Raw genomic sequence first — 7,260 nt, 5'->3', positions numbered from 1 at the left:
ACCTCTCCTCACCTTGGAAAACAGCCATAGTTGTAATGATCCATAAACTGGGCAAAGACCCAAAACACCCCACCAGCTAGAGACCCATCAGCCTCCTCAGCCACATCGATAAACTGTTTGAACGCACCATTACTGCACACCTCACACAGCATATAGAGAACTTGGGACTCCTGTGCCATATATATCATAATCATATCTCATATCTGAACACATAAGATACATTCTTATTATTCCCAGCAGGGAAATTGATCAACACATTTTGTTGGTCCAAACTGGGGAACCAGTAACCTCAGCACTATTAGCAACACATTCAGTCCAGTTCAGCTGTTCACTTGTTTTCAAATTGGAACATGAACATTTATTTTTTGCTTTTCCCTTTTCAGTAGACAGGCCCAGAGCGCAGGATGGGCTTGAAATACACGGGGGCTTGAACTAGTGGTAGCACAATACATTTGTTCATTATGTATTCATCAAATTTTATATTTTATTTAGAAATGATATAGCCTGGGATGGTTGGTATAAATGGGCTAACAGGGCTAAGCCCTCACTACCTTTTACAATAAAGATGAGAAAATTATTGTTAAAAAACCTTAGAACAGAGCAGCAACAGCACTAAATAGTCACAAGAAAAACACAAAATACATCTAAATGGGCCCAAACACAATTGCATCAGCTTCCATTCAGCGTCGTGTTACGTGAGTGACAGGTGTCTTGGCACGCCCCCTTGGTTTGCTGATCATTTGGGCTAAATTCAATCAGCCCACAGGCCACTGATTTTTGACCAATGTAATGGTCTGGCGTCCTGTCCAGGGTGTCTCCCCGCCTGCCGCCCAATGACTGCTGGGATAGGCTCCAGCATCACCGCGACCCTGAGAGCAGGTCAAGGACAATGGATGGATGGATGGATGGATGGACAGCTCGAGACAGTACATACAGAGAAGTGCTACTTGTGTGAGAGTGGGAGGGGAGATAAGTGAGCGACCGAGGCAATAGCGGCCGCGGGCGTTAGCATGAACGAGGTGGATTATTTACTTTCTCATCCATTTTCTTCAATGTCTTTGGAGTAAAAATTGGAAGTGAAGAGACTGGGGACACATCGTCCAAACCATGTTCAAATAACACAGAAGGACAAACGACAAAATCGTGAGTTTTGCATCACGTGGTTTCAACGAAAGGACCGGCTAACGGCAAATGTAGCTAAGAATTCACCTTTCTGTTTCCCATGCGTGCTTTTGGGGGAGACACGGTATATGGACCCGGGGCCGGCGCCACGAGGGGGCGTGAGAGGGCAACGCCCCCCCCTCAGTTGTAGTTTTAGCCCCCTCAGTTTACGTTTTATGGTTACTGGTTGTGAAATAAATGATTTGATTTTGAAACAGTAGTCTCATGTTGTTATTTAGCCTCTCAGCAGATGCGATTGCATGATTAAATCAATGAATTTCAGTAAACCCAGGCATAACAGGGTGATGCCCCCTTGCCATTTTTAACTGCCCCCTCGCCATTTTTAACTGCCCCCTCGTTAACTTCATCCTGGAACCGGGCCTGTATGGACCCAACAAGGAATTGTGGATTTGAAACACTTACGCGACAAGATTAGGAAACGTGAATGCAGCACAAGCCACATTGGAAATAGCGTTTAGCTAGTGTAAACTGTTATGTTCTTGCCCGGTGCGGGATTCGATACGGGGTGTACTGCACTACAAGGCGACATCGCTAACCGCTCGGCTAAATGGTCAGATCCGTTAGCTGGGGGGCTAACGGGGTTTATTAGTAGTTTACACTATCGATGCTGGGTAAAGTTAACACCGTCTGTCAACTTGATGAGGGCCACCGCGTTTCTATGCACAAAGACTGTAGAGATCGGGGGCGGGGGGGGGGGGTCTCCGCAGAGCGGAATGGAAGGACACCGGACAAAAATCTTCATACCTCAGCTGTAGTTTTACTGAGGCCAGACATTGCTGTGGTGCAGATCGTGGTTCCAGCACCGAAACGCGGGTTATCACAAAAATTGGTGACGACGGTTCGCACGAGCGTCTACCCAACGCCGCAATAAAACCGGAACTTGCCCCTCAACGGAAGTAATACGTCACAAAATGGACGCCTAGGTAGCGATCGTTGCAGGACGACGAGCTGGTAAAGAAAACCAGGCATTCTTTATCACGTATTGTGGACTGTATTAAATGTTGTGGGGCACACGAGCTAGCTCTGCGGGGGGTCCGACGAATCTCCGACCTACGCGTTTCCGGGCCTCGTTGACCGGTTCTCTTTTTTTAGGTCGCCAGTTAGCCGACCGCCTGTCAAACAACACAGGTCACCAAGTACACGTCTAAGACAAGCCAACACGAGTTGCTTGATTGTGTGTTAGCTGTTTATGGACAAAAATTGGCTGGTGGAATATCGGAGTACTGCTATGGGACAGGATAGGCTGAACGTCCGGGCTGTGCGGTCTACTGAGCGGGACTTCATCCACAAATCATCCAACTTCAGTGACATGGCGATGAACCTGTTTGCATCCCAGAGAGGTCGTCGATGTGAGCTTCTCTTCAAACAAGGTAGGCCCAAGCCTATAGACCTCTTAAAAGACCATCTGTCTACATATTGCTCGTCTCTCTGCTATAATGACCGTTGTTTTTGCTGCGCTTACCAAATTGAAATGAAAACGCCTGCGTGTAGTATGTATTGGCAGTCGTTTCAGTTGGGACACGTTTTGTTGTGCATCCTTAGGTGAGCCCTTTTCTGACATTGTGGGCTACATGATTCTGCATTCTGTTCTGTCATGTAGCATGTCATTCTGTCATTCTTGCATATGTTGTTCTTGTTCAAAATTGTGCTAAAGTGTACAGAGAAAAATAGTCAAATGGTGTGTGTGTGTGTGTGTGTGTGTGTGTGTGTGTGTGTTTTTGGCATCAGGCCATTCTTATACTTCTCTATAGTGTTGTTGTAGAGCACTTGCTATGACAAGGTATATAGTGTCGTTGCTCCAACTTGGTATCTCGGATGTTATGTTGCTGTTGCTGCAGTGTGAACTATATATAGATGGGTATACTATATTTGTTAGCCCACCCACCCAATATCATCACCAGCCGTCGCTGGATATAGCTACCACATAAAGAAAACTAGCCATGTAAAGCATGCAACAAATAAAATATAGGCCTACACTCAACTCTCATTACCTATTTAGCTGAAGTAAGCACTCTTCCTCAGTCTCTGTTACATCTATATTGATGTAACAGCTGTAACACCAGCTGATGGAAGGACAGATTTACAACAAAAATCTTCAACAAGACATTCCTCTAATTATTGTGATTTAATCAACATCTTGGTAGTTTTTGCCACTGGTAAATATAAATTTTTTCAATGTTTTTTTCCCTCTTTTTCTCCCCAATTGTACCCGGCCAATTACCCCACTCTTCCAAGCCAGCCCGATTTCTGCTTCACCCCCTCTGCTGCAGACTACCACGTGTCCACTGATACATGTGGAGTCACCAGCCGCTTCTTTTAACCTGACAGTGAGGAGTTTCACCTGGGGGACATAGCGTGTAGGAGGATCATGCCATTCCCCCCAGTTCTCCCTCCCCCCTGAACAGGCACCCCAACCAACCAGAGGAGGTGACCATGCCACCCGGATGCACCACTGGTAAATATTTTGATACCATAACAACACTAGCTTGAACTCAAGCCCCGCTTGGGAGAAGTGCCCTCTCCCTATTCACTTCCCATTGTTTTATACCACATAGGGAAGTGACTATGTTGAATATCTTAGCAGCTCAGTGTCCATATTGGACTCACGGACTCATTATGACTCACTCAGAATACAGCACCACCAAAATGCTAAAATGTCTCATGTAAATGAGCATGATTGGAGTACCCTCCATTTGAGTCAGCTAACTGCAGGTTGTTTTTTTTCCATCTCATTCAGCAGTGCCACTCATCCTTAATGAGTGTGCTAGAAACCCAGCTGCCTTCTGTTTGCAAAATTTTGCGACCAAGCAATTAAGCCAGTATAAAAGCCAACACTTTGAGTGGAGTGTGATTGTACAAAGTAGCAGATCAACTCCCTCCTCACTTACAGTGAAATCTAACCTGCTGCTGGGCTCCAACCCCCCCCATCCTCTTGAAAAATTATATATTTTCAGTTCCAACTTCGGTAACTTGTAGTGGTAGTAGTAGTACTGACTGAAAGGGTGAGATCGCGGATACAAGCGGCTGAAATGAGTTTCCTCTGTGCTCAGCCTTAGAGATGGGGTGAGGAGCTCAGACACCCGGAGGGATCTTGGAGTAGTGCCGCTGCTCCTTTGTGTTGAAAGGAGCTAGTTGTGGTGGTTCTAGCATCTGATTAGGGTGCCTCCTGGGCGCCTTCCTTTGGAGGTTTTCCGGGCACATCCAACTGGGAGGAGACCCCGGGGTAGACCCAGATCTCGCTGGAGGGACTACATGTCCAATCTGGCCTGGGAACACCTTGGGATCCCCCAGGAGGAGCTGGAGGGCATTGCTGGGTAGAGGGATGTCTGGAGTGACCCTACTTAACTTGCTGCCACCGCGACCTGACCCCGGGGAAGTGGCTGATGATGAGATGAGATGAGAACTTCAGCTACAGATTTTTTCCAGACACTCATACCCAGAATGAGTAACAATGCACAATAAGCTTCATTTCCTAGATGACTTCTACAATAAGCAACAAATATTGGGGAGGTCAAAGGTCATAGCCTCCGCTCCCTTGTGGTACATACAAAGCCAGTAGTCCTGTGACTCTTGAGTGATTTATCATATGTGCTAAAAATAAAAATGTCAGGTGGAGAAATAAGAGCCGAGGAGACATGATAGAAAGAACCGGCTGTTTAAACTTTATTAATCTTTTTATCTTGGGTGGACCACACTGCTGCACATTCACAAAGCTCCACACATTCACAACCGGCCCCATGCATGCTTGGTTTTCCACTGCTGAGACTGGGAGCGGCCAAAAGGAAAACAATGGAGGGCCGTGGCAGCTGTAGAAAGCCTATATAATTTCCTTCTCCATTGTTTTTCGCTGCAACATAACAAGTACCTCCCTATATTATCTTGCAACCCAATATCTCTTCTCTTAAAAGAAAAACCTGTCGTTTCCCTCTACAGTTTTTTTTCCTACTGACTGTAACATGATCCTGTCTTAAAGTAAAAAAAGAAACCTTGCTTTGTTTTTTTTTTTCACTCGGAGCCAACTCCTCAGAACTGATCTCCTCCTTGCCTTGCGTGCTTCTGTCATCCATGATCAGTGTAGAAACGTGGGAATATTTCGAACACCGACTGTGGCTGGCAGTGCGGCTCTAACCCACACAGTCCTTGCTATTGTTTGCCTGTAGTGTTTGGGGGGGGGGGGGTAGCTTATTATACTGTTACACTCATTTAGGGTGGCCGAATAAAACTGATAATGAAAAAGCTTTTCAGTATCCATCTCTTTCCCTGGTGTGTTTCCAACCTAACAGGCATACAAACCAATAAGCTCTTGGACACAAGCCTGCTTCTCTGACATTATAACGGTTGCTGCCTCAAAGGCCAAAAGCTGCTGAGATGTCTCCTAGACACCACCCTCGCCTCCTTTCAAACAACAACCTTGCTTTAGAGTGGTCAAATCTGATGACTCATCTGATTTTGAACAATGAAAGCTGCAGGTCTCCTAGAGAAGCCCTGGGCCCAGTGCTGTGTTGGATATTGAACTGTGTGACTTTGTGAAATCCTCCTTTTCCACTGCAGGGCTGTCCGGGGCTTGCATGTGTAACCTGCACGACAGGGGAATGGGCCTATGCTTGCGCAGGGACAGTTTACTGTCTAATGTCTAAGTTCAGTGGAGACTGGTGTAGGTTTTTTTCTAGACCAGATTCTAGTACTCACCCCAAAGACAACACACACACTCGTGGGTATAGTTTACAATAAAAAAAACCAATTTATTTCAACAGTTCAAAGTAAAGTTATTTTAATATCAATACTAAATTAGATGTGTTTTATATATATATATATATATATATATATATATTTTTTTTTTACTCTATTATACTTTTTAAAAGTTCTTCCTAATATTCTATTTATTGTCTATATCTATCTATATTCTATTTATACCCTTCTAATATATTACTTATGCAGCCATATTCTACACTAACAAATTAAAGAAAATAATCCAAAATAAAGTATGAGTGCACTCAAAGAAAATAATAAAGAAAAGAAAAGGGGGAATGATTCAGTCTTCCAATCTGTGCAAAGTGCAATGTCCAGATCCTACCACAATCACAGGGGCAAGTTAATGTAGAGGCGATGATGATGAATCCAAATCCAGGGTGATGATGGGGGCAATCCAAAGGGGGTATCCAAGGGTTCCAAAAGGTGTAGCAAGGGGGGTTGTTCGGGGTACTAAAAAAAACAGTCAGGATTCCGGCAGCGTACAAAACACAAGAGAAAAGTGTCTTCCTTCTTCCTTCAACGGGAGATCATCTGTCTTTGGATAAAATCAAGACATCCTACGTAAATGGCTATGATTACATGGAACACAGAAAGCTGTTTACTTTTAGCTTTGGCTAGCGGCTCACCAAGGAAGCTTCGTGGGAGGGATCTTTTTTTGTCGTAGTTCAAATGTCCTGTAGCTCAAAAATCCGTAGTTCAAATATCAATAATTCAAGTATCCATAGTCAAAGTTGTCCGTATTTCTAAATATCCGTATTTCTCTTCTCTATTGTTGACGGTTGTTTGTATGGTTTAAACTCTGTAGCTCGTGTGCCTCCTAGAGGCTACTCGTGGAACTTACATACGTCACAGGGTACATGTAATCATGTGGGTTACACATGCATCAGGGCTGGCTGCAAACATGAATAACCCAGAATGGTGGTCACCTATGAGTTCGATTTCACTCAACAAACTAGTTGAAGGGGGCGTCTGGGTAGTGTAGCGTTCTATTCCGTTGCCTACCAACACAGGGATCTCCGGCTTGGTCGGGCGTCTCTACAGGCACAATTGGCCATGTCTGCGGGTGGGAAGCCGGATGTGGGTTTGTGTCCTGGTCACTGCGGGCACCTGTTCAGGGGGGAGGGGGAACTGGGGGGGAATATCCTCCCATACCCTATGTACCCCTGGTGAAACTCCTCACTGTCAGGTGAAAAGAAGCGGCTGGCAACTCCACCTGTATCGAAGGAAGCATGTGGTAGTCTGCAGCCCTCCCCGGATCGGCAGAGGGGATGGAGCAGCAACTGGGACGGCTTGGAAGAGTGGGGTAATTGGCCAAGTACAATTGGG

Source organism: Lampris incognitus, chromosome 16 (genome assembly GCF_029633865.1).
Source record: "Lampris incognitus isolate fLamInc1 chromosome 16, fLamInc1.hap2, whole genome shotgun sequence".
Taxonomy (NCBI): Eukaryota; Metazoa; Chordata; class Actinopteri; order Lampriformes; family Lampridae; genus Lampris; species Lampris incognitus.
Note: the sequence above shows the minus strand (reverse complement) of the source record.